Here is an 18,177-nt window from a genome sequence, read left to right as displayed (position 1 = left end):
CTAACCCTAACCCTAACCCTAACCCTAACCCTAACCCTAACCCTAACCCTAACCCTAACCCTAACCCTAACCCTAACCCTAACCCTAACCCTAACCCTAACCCTAACCCTAACCCTAACCCTAACCCTAACCCTAACCCTAACCCTAACCTAACCCTAACCCTAACCCTAACCCTAACCCTAACCCTAACCCTAACCCTAACCCTAACCCTAACCCTAACCCTAACCCTAACCCTAACCCTAACCCTAACCCTAACCCTAACCCTAACCCTAACCCTAACCCTAACCCTAACCCTAACCCTAACCCTAACCCTAACCCTAACCCTAACCCTAACCCTAACCCTAACCCTAACCCTAACCCTAACCCTAACCCTAACCCTAACCCTAACCCTAACCCTAACCCTAACCCTAACCCTAACCCTAACCCTAACCCTAACCCTAACCCTAACCCTAACCCTAACCCTAACCCTAACCCTAACCCTAACCCTAACCCTAACCCTAACCCTAACCCTAACCCTAACCCTAACCCTAACCCTAACCCTAACCCTAACCCTAACCCTAACCCTAACCCTAACCCTAACCCTAACCCTAACCCTAACCCTAACCCTAACCCTAACCCTAACCCTAACCCTAACCCTAACCCTAACCCTAACCCTAACCCTAACCCTAACCCTAACCCTAACCCTAACCCTAACCCTAACCCTAACCCTAACCCTAACCCTAACCCTAACCCTAACCCTAACCCTAACCCTAACCCTAACCCTAACCCTAACCCTAACCCTAACCCTAACCCTAACCCTAACCCTAACCCTAACCCTAACCCTAACCCTAACCCTAACCCTAACCCTAACCCTAACCCTAACCCTAACCCTAACCCTAACCCTAACCCTAACCCTAACCCTAACCCTAACCCTAACCCTAACCCTAACCCTAACCCTAACCCTAACCCTAACCCTAACCCTAACCCTAACCCTAACCCTAACCCTAACCCTAACCCTAACCCTAACCCTAACCCTAACCCTAACCCTAACCCTAACCCTAACCCTAACCCTAACCCTAACCCTAACCCTAACCCTAACCCTAACCCTAACCCTAACCCTAACCCTAACCCTAACCCTAACCCTAACCCTAACCCTAACCCTAACCCTAACCCCTAACCCTAACCCTAACCCTAACCCTAACCCTAACCCTAACCCTAACCCTAACCCTAACCCTAACCCTAACCCTAACCCTAACCCTAACCCTAACCCTAACCCTAACCCTAACCCTAACCCTAACCCTAACCCTAACCCTAACCCTAACCCTAACCCTAACCCTAACCCTAACCCTAACCCTAACCCTAACCCTAACCCTAACCCTAACCCTAACCCTAACCCTAACCCTAACCCTAACCCTAACCCTAACCCTAACCCTAACCCTAACCCTAACCCTAACCCTAACCCTAACCCTAACCCTAACCCTAACCCTAACCCTAACCCTAACCCTAACCCTAACCCTAACCCTAACCCTAACCCTAACCCTAACCCTAACCCTAACCCTAACCCTAACCCTAACCCTAACCCTAACCCTAACCCTAACCCTAACCCTAACCCTAACCCTAACCCTAACCCTAACCCTAACCCTAACCCTAACCCTAACCCTAACCCTAACCCTAACCCTAACCCTAACCCTAACCCTAACCCTAACCCTAACCCTAACCCTAACCCTAACCCTAACCCTAACCCTAACCCTAACCCTAACCCTAACCCTAACCCTAACCCTAACCCTAACCCTAACCCTAACCCTAACCCTAACCCTAACCCTAACCCTAACCCTAACCCTAACCCTAACCCTAACCCTAACCCTAACCCTAACCCTAACCCTAACCCTAACCCTAACCCTAACCCTAACCCTAACCCTAACCCTAACCCTAACCCTAACCCTAACCCTAACCCTAACCCTAACCCTAACCCTAACCCTAACCCTAACCCTAACCCTAACCCTAACCCTAACCCTAACCCTAACCCTAACCCTAACCCTAACCCTAACCCTAACCCTAACCCTAACCCTAACCCTAACCCAAAACTTAACCCAAAACTTAACCCAAAACTTAACCCAAAACTTAACTTAAAACTTAACTTAAAACTTAACCTAAAACTTAACCTAAAACTTAACCTAAAACTTAACCTAAAACTTAACCTAAAACTTAACTTAAAACTTAACTTAAAACTTAACTTAAAACTTAACTTAAAACTTAACTTAAAACTTAACTTAAAACTTAACTTAAAACTTAACTTTTCTAGGGTACAAAAAAAGTGAACCTACATCCTCAGGTCATTACAGGTAAAGGCTAAAGCAAAACCACCACAAAAGTATACTCACCACCTACCTTATCAACTCATGAAGGTATTAGTCATTCCTATTTACAAAACAGGAAAGTTCAAAGTATAAATTACATTCCCATTCATTTTGCAAACAAAACTCAAATCATTAAAAATACAGTTAAAATAAAAAACATTACACAAAAATATTCCAAAACTTTCCAATCATTAATAAACCCTAACAGAGCACACCCAAAACTTTGTGCTCAAATTACAATACTAAACACAAATATTTGCAACATAACATTAATTGAAAATTAAATCACTTCCAATACATTGCATTACAAATTAAAAATACACTTTGCAATTCAGATTTTTCACTACATCATTTAAAAAAACATAACACAAATTCTCACATCACTAAAATAAGTACAGCTTAAAACAATGACATTGCATAACAAACATCTTTTGCCATCATTACAAATCTCAAAAAGCACACCCAGAACCTTTACTGTGCTCAAATTACAATACTCAACTACATCATGAAGATTGGCAACATAACATTCAGTGAGCATTAACTATTTCAAGTACATTGCATAACAAACATTAAAAACAGTTTACAGTTAGGGACATTGCCCTTGACAGAAAACAATTTACAAACCATTTTCCCCCAACATTATCAAGTTCTTTACAATCCAAGAAAACACCACATTACAGGCTACAATGATCCCACATCCACTTGCTCAAAACAATGCACAGAACATGGTGGTATGGTTCTAGGGTTAGAAGCAACGTTAACCCATAACAAGACAACAATAACAGCAAGCTAAAACTACTGAGCTAAAAGCTATCCCTAACCCCACACACAAATAGGTACTTACCACCTGCCTCTTCAAGCTATGAAAGGGTGTTAAACATTACATTTCAACAAAACCTAAACAAACACTGCTCTTTAAAAAAAGGACTTGCATTCCAGCTCATTTGAAAATAAAAACACACAAAGGATGATTTCTCAAATCACTAAAAATACAGTACAGCTTAAAACGACATTGTATAACAAACATACCCACATTTTTTTCCTGTCATCAATACAAATCCTCAAAGAGCACTCCCAGAAACTTTATTGTGCTCAAATTACAATATTACATCATGACAATTGGCAACATAACATTCAGTGAGCATTAAACTATTTCAAGGACACTGCATTACAATTAATTAAAAACAAAGTTTACAGTTAGGGACATTGCCCTTAACAATACAAAACAATTTACAAACCAGTTTTCCCCATCATAATCAGGTTCTTTACAATCCAAGAAAACACCACATTACAGGCTACAATGATTCCACATTCACTTACTCAAAATAATACACAGAACAAATTTACTTAACATACCACAACTATTTACTTCTTCCATTACTACTTCAGACAGGCTCCTCAACTCCATCCAGACATGATTTGGTTGTAGAAAAAGTCTAAAGTTGAAACACTGGCAGAGGAAAAAGGTCCACTCAAAAGCTGCTCCTGATGAGGCCTCTTCAAGATGCATACCATTTTCACCTTCTGTTCCAATTCTGGTCAGGAAATAAAAATACTAAAAAATCTCACACTACAAACACCTCTCTTGGAAGATGGACACCATCTCCCACATCTGCACCACATGCAGACATACAGGTACCCTATGAAACAAAGATCTGGCCACCACCTCCCACAAAATGACCAAAGTAGAAAAAAAAACAACTTAAAGATTAGTTTACATTTATATTAAACATCAAAATAAAATACGTAAATTCATAACAAACCCTCCCCCAAAATAAAGACCTCCCTTCCCACAGAATACCCCTTGCAAAAAAAAGGTAATTGTGCAGTTTCCCCATTAAGAAACAACTAAACTACCTCCACAATCAAAGAGAAAGAAATGCTCCAACTTCAGTTTTACATTGTATGAAAAAAAACATACCACCAACAACATACTTTACCTCCAGTACAATATTCACAATTCAACAAGCTTTAAATGCCAGACATAACTAAAAACATTTGACCAAATTAGTCCCTAACCTTTTAACTCCTCATTCTTCTCCCGTCTGAAAGGAAAAACCATCATGTAATTATTCCAAATGTCAACTTGCCATCAAAAATTACTTTAGATATACAACAATAATCAGTTACACAGCCCAAACATACATCTCAATTTCTCCAACTCAAATCTTCCCAGAACACTGACCCTGATCTAAAAATACTACCTTCTTGTCAACCCCTAAAATGTGTATTCTCTTACATGCCATCCTTGTGAAAGCACTCATCCAGGATTGTATTGTCTTATTTCTTTGAATGCTTACAAAAAGCAAGGAAAATTAACAAATTCAGGTCCCAAGAGGTTTAAATCCTCATCTACCAGCCTTTGGAAAGCCATTTACAAAGGTCATCTTATTGAAGATAACCCATGGGTGAAAACATTTCAATTTAAAGATGCAAAAAAAATCCAGATTTCAGTAGACATGTTTCTTCAGTCTTTCAAAGAAAGTCTAGTTTCAACTGAATATGCTACCTTTCCACCCAACACATACCAAAAACTTTCCCAAACTCACATAAAATATTCTAAACACCTTCAAATTGTTTTTCAAATTACAACCCAAAGCCAACAAACACATCAAAACCACCCACCTTCCACAGCAGACTTCAGGACATCACAGCTGCAAGCCAAGAGCTCCTACCCTTACAGGAGCCGGAAACAGAATGACTACCAGCCCCCAGACTGTCTCTTTAAAACCCTCATGATTAACTCAGAGGTGTGGCCAATTCACCAAGAACCTATCCCAACATCTCCTTGAAATGGTCCATTTGCAAAGCCCTATTGTTTATAATGCAACACACACCTGTTTCCAATGACTAAACAAGTATTAGCCAGCCCATCTACAGATCCAGCCATTCAGAATGCAGGGGTGATAATGCTGCGGGTTACTTAGAGGATCAGGATCTGCTGGGTACCACAAGCTTTAACAAATGCTCAGTTGTGGGATTACACTACTTTGTGGAACATTTGGACAGTCTTTAGAAGAAAGTTAAGTTTCAACTGAATATGCCACCTTTCCACCCAAAGCATACCAAAAACCTTCTCAAACCCACAGTGCACAAATATTCTAAACACCTTCAATCTTCAAACTTTTTCAAATTACTACCCAAACACATCAAAACCACTCACCTTTCTCCGCAGTCTTCGGGCCACCACAGCTGCAAGCCAAGAGCTCCTACCCTTGCAGGAGCCAGAAACAGAATGACTACTGATCCCAATGCTGTGTCTTTAAAACCCTCATGATTAACTCAGAGGTGTGGCTAATTCAGCAAGAACCTATACCAACATCTCCTTGAAATGGTCAATTAGCAAAACCATATTGTTTATAATGTGACACACCAGTTTCCAATGACTACGTATTAGCCAGCCCATCTACAGATCCAGCCATTCAGAATACATGGGTGACAATGCAGGGGTACTTAAGAGGTTCAGGATCTGTTGGGTACCAAAACTTTTTACAAATACGCAGTTGTGGGACTATACTACTTTGTGGAACATTTGGACAGTTACCAGAAAATGCCTGATTTTGAAATCCATTCAACAGGGATGTTCAATCTTTTTTCAGTAATAGAAATCGAATTGTATACTGTGTATGACAGCGTGTTAAATATTAAAGTACTTAAAAAGTAGGTAGATTTAATAAAAACAAGATTGCTCAGTTGGAACTATAAAAAGGTTTAATATTATACTGTAAATTAAAAACAGAAGCATAATGTAATATATAAATAATGTACACACAGTAGATGGTAGTGGAAGCTAAATAATAAAATGTACACAACAGTATTCCACCTTCTTCATACATATTTTTATGCATCAAAATCTTGAACTTGGTGACTTACAATGGATTATGGAAAGGTTTAAACATGTTGCTTCTACCATTATAAAGTTTATATACTGTACTTCATAAAAAGTCATAACGTTTTATTCTTTTCTAAGAATGTATAGTAAAAACACCACTTCCTGTTAGTATAAAAAAGTGGTACTGAATTAATACCACTTGATGACAATTTTAATATGGAACTGTGATGTTTTGGAAACAATTTGACATTTAATTATTAAAACTTTTAGTGTCCCTATCGAGGTAATGGAAAATAGATAAGATCACTGCATTGGCCATATATGATTTTTTGATATTAGGAATTTGTCTTTTCATAGACCCCAACTTGCTCTCCATGAGACACACAGACAGGGAGAGAAGCTGGGGGTCAGAGCACAGGGTCAGCCATTTTTACAGTGTCCCCAGAGCAGTTGGGGGTTCACTCAGGAGCCCAATGGCTTAGGACTCCTCTGCCAGCCACAGATACTCAGCCACAGAGCCACTACACTGCCCAGAGGAAAAGGGGATTCCCTGGCCCATATGGGGATTGAACCCACAACCTCAGTATTATCAGCACCACATGCTTACCAATTGAGCTAACCAGCCCCCGAAAGACTGCTCATGGACCGTAATGTAGCATGCTTTACCCTTTTTCATACATTAAGAATTTTTACTATCTAAACCTATTTTTAACATGCTTGTGGTTTGAACACGGTGTGTCTTTTTTTGCAGTTATATAAAAACATAGTGTACCTACTATTTACTTTTTAATGAGACTGTATATTAGAAAACAAATATGTGCCCTAAGCAGGAACTGAACCCAGATCTCCCAGAGAGGAACCCACCCCCCAAACCCATTACACCAACAGAGCACTTGCAACCATTGCTGAAACAGACAGGTCAAAATGTACCGAAAGGAATCAAGAGTGAACAAGTCCAAAAAAATAAAAAATTGACAAAGTGGACTATATATATATATCATATTTTGATCTATTAATATCATTACTAATTTCTTTTACTACATGATTCCATATTCTATTCCCTACTAAGCAGATTCTAAAAAGTACACTTTTTTACTGGCATAAAAACAGCAAGGATTCATAGAAAATATATATACTTATATATTAAAATAGTATTTTAAACTACAAATATAGTCAGAAAGAGCACATCACAACTTTTCCAAAATAACCACAGTAAGTGACATAGTTAAAGACTGATGCATAAAATTTTCATAAAGTGGAAAATTGTTGTGTACTGTTTGTTTAAGCTACCACTATCAGCCATGGACATTAAATATAATGTTTATATTCCTATATTAATATCTTTTATGATAATATGATCTTGAAGGACATCCGTCCTTCGGATGAGACGTAAAACCGAGGTCCTGACTCTCTGTGGTCATTAAAAATCCCAGGGCGTTTCTCGAAAAGAGTAGGGGTGTAACCCTAGCGTCCTGGCCAAATTTCCCATTGGCCCTTACCAATCATGGCCTCCTTATAATCCCCATCTCTGAATTGGCTACATTACTCTGCTCTCCTCCCCACTGATAGCTGATGTGTGGTGAGCGTTCTGGCGCACTATGGCTGCCGTCGCATCATCCAGGTGGATGCTGCACATTGGTGGTGGTGGAGGGGATCCCCATTACCTGTAAAGCGTTTTGAGTGGAGTGTCCAGAAAAAGCGCTATATAAGTGCAAGCAATTATTATTATTATTATTATTATTATGCTCCTGTTATTTTTATGCTCAGCTACCAAAATTTCCCTTTAGCTGTAAAATTCCATATTAATATTTAAAGATGCGCTTTGAATGCTCATTTCTGTATAAATCTCTTGATCACCAACCACAGAGAAGCTCAAAAGTGAAAACAGGAAGAATCAATGAATAGCATCCCACTCATAAGATTCAATCAGCTGCACTTTATTTAACCCAAAAAATGATAAATTTAGAATCCATCTTCAAATGAATAGACCTATTATATTGAGTTTGAATATCTTTTAATTTATAATAATAATTGCTTACACTTATATAGCACTTTTATGGACACTCCACTCAAAGCACTTTACTGGTGATGGGGATCCCCTCCACCACCACCAATGTGCAACACCCACCTGGATGATGCGCCAGTCTGCTCCCCACACACCAGCTCTCAGTGGAGAGGAGAGCAGAGTGATGAAGCCAATTCATAGATGGGGATTATAAGGAGGCCATGATTGGTAAGGACCAATGGGAAATGTGGCTAGGACGCTGGGGTTACACCTCTACTCTTTACAAGAAACACCCTGGGATTTTTAATAACCACAGAGAGTCAGGATCTCGGTTTTATATCTCATCCAAAGGACAGCACCTGTTTACAGTATAGTGTCCCCGTCACTATACTGGGGCATTAGGACCAACATGGACCACAGGGTGAGGGCCCCCTGCTGGCCCCATTAACACCTCTTTCAGCAGCAACCTTAGTTTTTCCCAGGAGGTCTCCCATCCAGGTACTGACCATGCTCACACCTGCTTAGCTTCAGTGGGTTGCCAGTTGCAAGTTGCCAGTTGCAGTGTGATATGGCTGCTGGCTCTAATCTTGTTAATTTAATCTTGTTTTCAGCCATTCACTATAGCTGTCAGCTATGAAGGTTTTACCCCTCACTGGACTTGGTACATTCTGAGAGGGAGGAGCCAGCCCAGCTCAGAGGATAAAAGAGCAGACTCCCTGTGCCTCTGTTTTCATTCAAGAGTCCAGGAGCTGAGGAGAGTGGTGAGTACTATTTCTTTACTGGTTTTGGGACAAATCTTTCATTTGCTGGTTAGTCCCATGTTTTTTCTTACAAACTTTATTTTAGAGAAGGAGTACTTAGATTAAATTCACTTGGCTGCTCCTACAAAACTTTTGTTGAGAAAAGTACTTTTACTTTTAGCTTGATAATTAAGAACCCAATCTACTACATTTTTTGTAATAGCCTACTCATACTTGTTAAAGTTTCTACTGACTTTATAATTTGTGGAAACTTCCAAACAGCTCCATATTTATTAAGAGGACCTATTTCATTATCTTGCCTAACCCAGATGGTAGCCCACTAAAGCTAAGCAGACATGAGCCTGGCCAATACCTGAATTGGAGACCTCCTGGGAAAAACTAAGGTTGCTGCTGGGAGAGCTGTTATTTGGGCTTGCAGGGGGCGCTCACCTTTCAGTCTATGTGGGTCCTAATGCTCCAGTATAGTGATGGGGACACTACACTGTAAAAAGGCAAAGTCCTTAAGATGAAAAGTAAAACTGAGATCCTATGGTCATAAAAACTCCCAGGGCATTTCTCAAAAAGAGTAGGGGTATTACCCTGGTGTCCTGGTCTATTTTCCCATTGGCCCTTACTGATCATGTACTCCTAATAACCCCATCTCTGAGCTGGCTTCATCACTCTGTTCTCTTCCACAGTGAGAGCTGGTGTGTGGTGAGAGTTCTGACACACTATGGCTGCGTTTGCATCATGCAGGTAAGGCTGCACATTGGCGGCGGTGGTGGAGGGGAGTCCCCATTGCCTGTAAAGCACTTTGAGTGGAGTGTCCAGGAAATCACTATATAAGTGTAAGCCATTATTATTATAATGTATTTAACTTTAAAAGGTTACAAGAAAAACAAGATTAGATACTTGAAAAACTGGAATTTAACTAATGAAATGGACTACATTATAATTTTAAAGGTCCTTAAATTCTGTGCTGGACTGAACCAATACACACTTTAACCTCTGGGATTGGAGTAAAAGACCCCTAAGCCCTAATAGTTTGAATAAACTAAGCACTTTAGCTACCGTACCAAAAACAGAAGAGTAATCAACAAAACCTTGATAAGTACAATAACTACTAATCTCCTATGGCTCATATGAGTATGGCACAACTAGTGTGACATTTAAAATCTTTCAGAACATAGCACGTCACAGTTTCCTTCAATTTAATTACGTCTAAAAGCAGTTGAACTTTAAGCTGGATCTGGATCTGACCTTTTCATATAATTTCCTCTGACCCCCTTCAAAATAAGATTCACGTACCTATTGTTTGTTAATCTGGAGGACTTTGGAGGCGAGAATGGGAGACATGTCACAACTGCCGTGATGGTCTGGAAAACACTACATGGCAAATCCTTGAGCTGAACACCGTGGATTCTTTTATAAATGATGAATAAAAGGCTGCTGTGAATCAACTAGCAACCCAACAGTTTGACATGATAATTACTCATGTTAAACCAGACTATTTTTATGTACCCTATGAATGATACATACCAATGCTAAAGTCAATGTGCACATTCTTGCTCCTCTCCAGGACATCATTGTGGTTGTCAATGACTCGTCCACCCTGTGCTCATAAAAATAAACACTCCTTACACATGGTCCTTGTGTGACCAGTTTATTTTTCTACACATTAAAATTTATTTATGAAAACTAGTTCAGAACCAGTTTTGGATTGCTCATGTAATTTTCTCCCCAGTTGGTTGTGGGTTTCCTCCAAGTAGTGAGGTTTGCTGCCGCAGTTCAGGAGCATGGAGGTGGGTTAATTGCATTTTGGCATGATGAGACCTGAGGAATGGACTAGCATCCCACCCATCTTCATCAGTGCAGTGAGCTGTATGGTTAAACCATTGTAAATGGATTTATACCTCCTAGTTAGCAGTTATCAGTCATTTAAACTAACCTCACTAACCAAACAATCCAATTACAGTTTAAAACTGTATAACACTTACATTTTCTAGACCATTAACCTCTTTTGAATTTAACCCATTGTACTGCCAGCATGGCTAGCAGTTGTCTCTACCCCAAACTGCAACCTCTACACAACTCTATACAATTCTGACAACTCCTTTTTCATAAATAAACTATTATATTCCTGCTGTTGGTCTACTCTTTAATCTTCAACTGCTGCAGCTATAACAATTTCACACTATTTACATAAATATTTCACAAACAAGGTGTTACAAAATAGCACTTTCCTTTGCAATGCAGTCTCAATCCATACAGTATGAAATGGCTTCATCTGTAGCAGTACTTGTACTATCTCAATCCCACACTTTTGTACCCCTTTAAAAGACATCAACTGTTACATTAAGAGAGACTTAGTAATGCCAGCAGCCCAATTCACCTCAAATACAGTAAACCTGATATACTACACAACGTACTTAAGTAAACTGCTTTTCAGACATTTTCACTTGAAATGGAATGGAAAACTGAAATTATACAGCAATTACTCTTAAATGAAAGTGTGTAGTAGGAGGCACCACGGAGAGCACCAGTAAAAAGTCAACACCCCAGCTGAGGAGACAGAAGCACCAGTGTGAGGTTAACTGGGAACAAAAACAATACAAAAAGTGAGAAAATAAAGTAAGCGACTGCCATGTTACCTACAAGCTGGGCTTAACCTACCTAATGGGGTCCAGCTTGGGGCAAAAACCGCTAGCACAGCGGTCACCAGATTGGACATTTGCTATTCAGTGGGGTCCAGTCTGTGCATAACAAGATGCATGAGTTTGCCTGCCCCTATGAAAGGGCATAAAGGGACAGGCAAATCAGAAGATGAAAACCTAAGACAGGTACAGTCCTCAGCAGGACTGATGGTGCAAAAACACCATCACCCAGGGGTGGCTCTGCTCCTCTCAGAGGGTGTCCAGTGTGATTTTATAGGACCTGCCCAGCTGGGGCTCATGTGCTGGAAGCCAGGACAGCTGAGTCTACAAAGACCAGGGGTTACCCTTCTACCAGGGCTCCACCTCCACACTGGGCACACCCCTGCATAATGCCACCCCAGCATATAAACAAATGGGAATAAATGTGCATATTCATTTCTACACTATTTCACTATGCACAAATCACCCAGTGGCAAATTTAAAAACCCCAAACTGCATTTCAGTTCTGTGTTTTACACCGTCAATGTCTAAAATATATACCTTAAAGCTCACCTACTTTCTCCACAAATACCACAGGTTTTCATAATACAGGAATGTATACAAATGCTTAGATCACTAAAAATAAAATTAAAACTACTTATAAACATCCTCTATGCTGAGGAATGTACCCAAAGAGTACCCAAATAAATGTAAAATAAATGTACCCAAAGAGTGTGACCTAAATAAAACAATGTAGGGAAAAGCAGGTCCAGTGCCAGTATATACTCAATATAGCACCTTGTACAACCACAACCACAATCAGCATACAAGAAACAAAAGAAAACCGACTCAGTACATTTAGCCATTTTTAATCATCCCACACCAACAAAAATATAGATTTTCAATACATGAGGACATTTTCTGGCAAAGAATTTACAAAGCAGCATAACTACATATCCCTTCTCACAAAACAGAACAAACAACCCCCATCTTTCTCCTACCTCATTCTGTAGGAAATCCCCTCCCATGACAAAGGGCTTTCTGTGCAGGTACCAAAAAAGAGCGGCATGAGCGGCACTCAGCTAAACCAATCCCTCTTTTCCAAGTGAGTGGATGGCATTAGTTTTCCTTTTATTCATTTCTACCTTATGTGCTCAATTCAGTTTTACTCTACAGCCAATGCAAGATTTATATACATGTGTGCACCCATGCAAATAAATCATTGCATGACCTTTGAGTCTCTCAAACTCTGCTTTTCAAATGGCCTAGAATGTGCAAAACAGCTACAAAGTTACCAACTGCCAACTCTTTCTCCATTCCAGCACTAGAAGTCACTTTGTCTCCTCCCTGCCAGGTGGCTCAGGTGCTGAAGTTACAAGCCATGGTCCTAACAGCCATTACAAGGCAGGTGTGCAGAGATTCACTTAGAGCTTCATGCAGCTCTTGTTGTACCATGAATAGCACCTGAACCTCTTTCCTGCCCACAATTAACCCACCAAAGACCTCCCTCCCTTTCTCTGCCTTTGTTGTTAGGAACTTCTAAAGCAGCTTTGATGCTCCTCTGATGAGTCCATTGGCTTCTGGAATTGGAACAGGCACATGATTCCCCAAGCAGATCTTGGCAGACAGAACCCACTACCGAGTCTGCTGCATCTGGGCTCCAGTCCTGTTGAACGTCCTCCCTTGGCAGCAAAGGCCTGGTCATCCCCCAGACAGCAGAGAACCTCAAGAAAAAATAAGAAACTGGACTGAGTCCTCTGCACTAGTCAGAAATGGTCCAGCCAACATTCCCACTCCCAACACCAGTTTTGACCTAAACCGCCATAATGTTCAGTGCTACACCTTTTCAGGACAAACCAACAGAAAACCACCCTGAAGAGTGCAAAAGCAAAAACCCACGGTGCAGGGCTCCTACCACAGGGGAGAACTTCAGTTCTATCATCTTGTTTAAAACATTATTTCAACATAAGTATACAAGTTACAAATTACAGGTTCATCCTTCTCAAAACAGCCAGCTAACCAACTTATCCCTTCCCTCAACCCCAACAAACCCAAACAAAATAACCCAGAATGTTCTTGCCTGCTTACCCAGGACATAGATCCACTTGCTTCTCTTCCAATGCCTTATAAAGTGTGGACACTGAGAGAAGAAATAGAACTGTTAAAATTACAAAATCAAAGATTCTCAAATATTCAATTCTCCGTGAAATGAACTAAAGATAATGCACGACTTTCAGATTGTCCTACATTGTTGTCCTCTGATAACAGGGTCTTTCAAGTCCATTTTAAGTGTAAAAAATGATAAAAGTCAAGAGTACTATATGGAGTTAAGATGTACTGCACTGTATGCTGCAACTCCCATGCACACGCCAAAAGCTGCCTGCCCAATATACTCAACGTACCCCATTTAACATGATATGCAATCTACACTAATGTACCTGAATGTACCCAAATAAACCAACATATACCCATAGTACCCAAATGTACCCGATTAAAACCCCATGTACCCAGTGTGCTCATTATGCTCAAAATTCCCCATCTCTCTTCCTGGATGGAAAGGGACTCACCTGACCCACTCACCTGACTAGATCCTTTGATGTTACGGTTGACTTTGTCTTGGAACAAGCACCCCATCCTCCAACGGATCTTCATGGAAAGGTCGCGGAGACCAGCACAATCTGTTCTCCACTCCTGGTGATAAAAGATCCTCCCTCTGAAGCAAAGGCCTGGTCAACCCTTCTGGCAGCAGAGAGCCTGAAAAGGAGAGAAATTTAGACCAAGTCCTCTGCACTTGTTAGAAACAGACAAGCCAGCATTTCTGCTTCCAACATGGACACAGTGCAGCATCTGTCCAACACAGACCAACTGTAAAACACCCTGCAGAGAGCAAAGATAAAACCCCCAGTCCAGGGCTCATGCCACAGGGGGTGGGATCCCTTGCAGTTCCTCCTCTGTGAAGAAATCAGTTCCTGTCCAACACCCATCAAGAGAACCTGGCTGACATGCTGTCTCCTCAAAGACATAACCAGCAAGGAGTCTGCAGTGGAAGAGGCTGCTGGTGCGCCAAGTCACTGTTGTACTGCAGTGTATCCAAAGTGATTTATTTACATGTGTGCACCCATGAAATAAATCAGATACAAAACTAATTCAGTCTTTGAGCCAGAATGACAGCCAGTCAAGTGCATGTCAGTGTGGGAGTGCTTCACCCAAGCAGGGAACAAAACCCAGAAGATGCCAAAAAGAAAAAAAAACATTTAGCACATTAAAGCATGACCTTATCCATCTAAAGATGTCCAAGAGCTTAACACAGCCTTCTCCAAAAGTACCTTTTCATGATGGGAAAAGAATGAAACCCACCTCTGGTCCAGGGACCATGTCAAAAGACACTACCTTTGTACCTGCTCCAAGATCCACGGGCATCAAGGAATTTCAAGAAGGAGAGCTTGCAGCATCTCTTCACTTTCCACTCTTCAAAGTGGAAGACTTCAATTCTCACAAATGGACATCAACAGGTCACACAGCTGGTATCCTTTTAGCCAGCCAGTGAGCTTCCTCTGAACAGGATTCTCCACACCTGTCACTCCACACTGTGCTTTCAGATAGCCAGGGACTGGGAAGCACCGATCATTGCACTAATTTACAAACACAATCATCACCACTACTGACCATCCTCATGAAAAGAGTTTGAGTTGTACCTCCCCTCTACTTACCTTCAAACTTACCTTTACCTTGGCCAAAAAGTTGCACTGATTGGGTTAAGAGCAATAAGCAGATCAGCATAAAAGATGCAGGCTATGGTCCAAGAACTTCAGGCAGTGAGATGATTGGATTATCGACCACCAGTATTCCCACCTCACGCAGAGGTTTGACAGTTGTGGCTGATGAGAACTTTGAGCAGGTGGATCACCTCACCTTTCTCAGGACAGAACTAGCCTCCTTTACTTAAAGCTTGGCCATCATGCAGAATGGCATCATGGACTCCTGCAGTGGATAGACACTCCTCCAAACTGTCCATCACAGAGCAGCCAAGGTCAGTGATTCAGGCAATAGCTGAAAAATAGGCACAGCCTTCCGCTTCCTTATAGTTCCATTGACACAGCAGATTTCCAGGGAACCTCCGGATCCTGTTGCAATATTCCCTTGTGACAGTTGTCACCAGCTTGCTGGAATTCACATGCAGTGCAAAACAAAAAGGATTTAAGTTCAGATTCAAATTCAGTGCATCCATCTCAAAACGTACAGTTCAAATCAACTCCACCCCCAATCCTGACTGATCACTGATCCAAACCTTTAACACTGGCCTCTTACTGGCCCAAACAGAAACAATAACCCAAGTCCTTGCCCTGCTCACCCAGGACATAGATGATCTTGCTTCTCTTCTTGACAGCAGCTTGGAAGCTTCCTAAGGCAAGACATTAGAATTCTTCAACTTTGCTTCCCCCTCCCCACAAATACTCAGATCTTTAGGTCAATTTACAGAATTTAACATTCTCCACATTCCTAAAACCAAGGAAATATGTTTCTTAATTCCATTTACAGTATTCCATGTGGACCTAGGGTACATACAAGCTCAATTAATGTACACCTAAAAACTACCAGTACTTCTACAAAAAAAGTAGTAACAAGTTTACAGTACAGCGAATTGACCTTAGAATTTTGTAAAGATGTATATCCCATCAAAAAGTGGTGGACATTCACTTAAAAAAAAAAAAAGTCAACACACCTAAGGCTGCAGTAAGTTTACAGTCGGTTTTACATAAAGAACATTTCAAGTCCCCCCCCAAATTTGGGTTCCATAGCAGTACAAGAACAAAAACACCAACCATCTTCATTATTTAACAGCTGCAGCCTTGACTGGAACGCCATGAGGGGAAAGGTTTTAGAGCTTCAACATTTTAAACAATTGAAATACAAAAGCACTAAAAACCTATTGCTTGGCCACTGTATATAGATTTAAGCCTTCCAGCCACATCATGTTTTCTACCATCAGAGAGATTACAGCTTGTATATATACAAACTTTTGGTAAAACTAAGCTTCACATTCACTACTCAGCTCCTTCAAATGTGTTCTAAAAATTGAACCAAATAGAAATGGTTTACTACCATAGTATCCTATACAGTCACAAGTCAATACACAGGAGCCAAGGGCAAACTATGCAGTACTAAACAAAGCACAATTACACATCCAGAACAAGGGAGTCCTCCAGAAAAAGCACGTTTTCATACTGCTCTCTCCCTTCTCACAAGGCACAGTACACAACCAATTCCAGTCAGCATTGCTTTTAGTGCAGGAAATTAGAAAAATACTGTCTCACTGGGTTAAATCAGGAAGTCTGCCTTACACTAGACAGGAGCATAGTTTCCCCCGTTTTACAATTTACTTAATTCACTTCTAAATTTCAGTCAATGTAAGATTTAGTTACATGTGTGCACCCATGAAATAAATCTTACATACTGCTGATTCTTTTCCAGTGGTACCATAATACAATTTAGCCAATGTTTTCCCAGTGCTTGCACAATACTTCCAATATTTGGCACTAATTTCCTGATTAACCTGTGCTTCTGCTAGGGGAATACTGCCATTAAGGCTAGAAAACCTACAAAGAACTCCAGCAGCTGCAGGCTAAACGAAGGCTTTAAAATTAGGGTCCCCTCCTACCTGGAACAGTCAGCTTTGGCTCAACCAGCCAGGTGGCTCAGGTGCTCCTGGAAACAGTCATCACAAAGCTGCTGTAAAGACCATCAGTCAGAACAGGAAGCTGTTCCTACCTTTAAAAGATGCTTAAGTGTTGTCAAGCCCAAAGCTGCCCCACACATGATCTCCCATGGTCCCTTTTCCTGGTTGGTAGAGAACTCACTCAGCAACTGACTGGGTGCCCTGGCTGTTGTATTGGTTTAGAAACATTTAACTCCTCAAGCAGATCTTCACAGAAGAGAAAGCACCCAGTCTACAGTGTGCCACATCTGCATGTTATTCCTGGCAAATAAAGGTCATCCCTCTGGGAGCAAAGGCCTGGTCAACCCTTCCAACAGCAGAGAACCTGAAGTGGAGAAAGATTTAGATTTGAGCCTCTGCACTTAGAAACAGTAAAAAATTATTTACTTCCAGCTCCAGTTTTGTACTAAACTGCACAAATGTTCACAGTGCAGCACCTATCCAGGAGAAACCAACAGGAAAAAACACTGCAGAGAGCAAAGAGAAAACCCCCCACTCCATGCTTGTTGCTACAGGGGAGGGATCCAGTGCAGTTCCTCCTGTGAGAAGCAGTTTCTGTGCCAACACCCATCAAGAGAACCTGGCTGTTATGCTGTCTCCACAAAGCCTTAACCAGCAAGGAGTCTGCAGTGTGCCAATTCACTGTTGTACTGCAGTGTATCTAAAGTGATTTACTTACATGTGTGCACCCATGAAATAAATCAGATACAAAGCAGTAATTCACTTTTTGAGAGCCAGAATGACAGCCAGTCAAGTGCATGTCAGTGTAGAAGTGCAGCACCCAGAAGAAAGTCAGGAGAAAAAAAAAACACAAAAAGGCCTACACCTCATATTTAACACTCAAACATGATAGAAAATCACCAAAAGCTTCCAAAATCTAACACTGGGCCTATTCTAATGGGTAAAAAAGCATTT

General features: G+C 40.9%; 1 long non-coding RNA gene across 1 annotated transcript; it reads right to left on the bottom strand.

The window, feature by feature from the left end:
• Positions 1–12,305: 12,305 nt before the first annotated feature.
• LOC148646473 (uncharacterized) lies at positions 12,306–15,173 on the bottom strand. Its single transcript, XR_015927937.1, has 3 exons — positions 14,127–15,173; positions 13,635–13,686; positions 12,306–13,270 (listed from the first exon to the last, which is right to left on the bottom strand). It is a non-coding gene; the product is annotated as an uncharacterized LOC148646473 (long non-coding RNA).
• Positions 15,174–18,177: the final 3,004 nt, after the last annotated feature.

The sequence above is a fragment of the Lepisosteus platostomus genome, chromosome 17, assembly GCF_059453375.1.
Source record: "Lepisosteus platostomus isolate fLepPlt1 chromosome 17, fLepPlt1.hap1, whole genome shotgun sequence".
NCBI lineage: Eukaryota > Metazoa > Chordata > Actinopteri > Semionotiformes > Lepisosteidae > Lepisosteus > Lepisosteus platostomus.
Note: the sequence above shows the minus strand (reverse complement) of the source record. Positions and strands in the feature narration are given on the sequence as shown.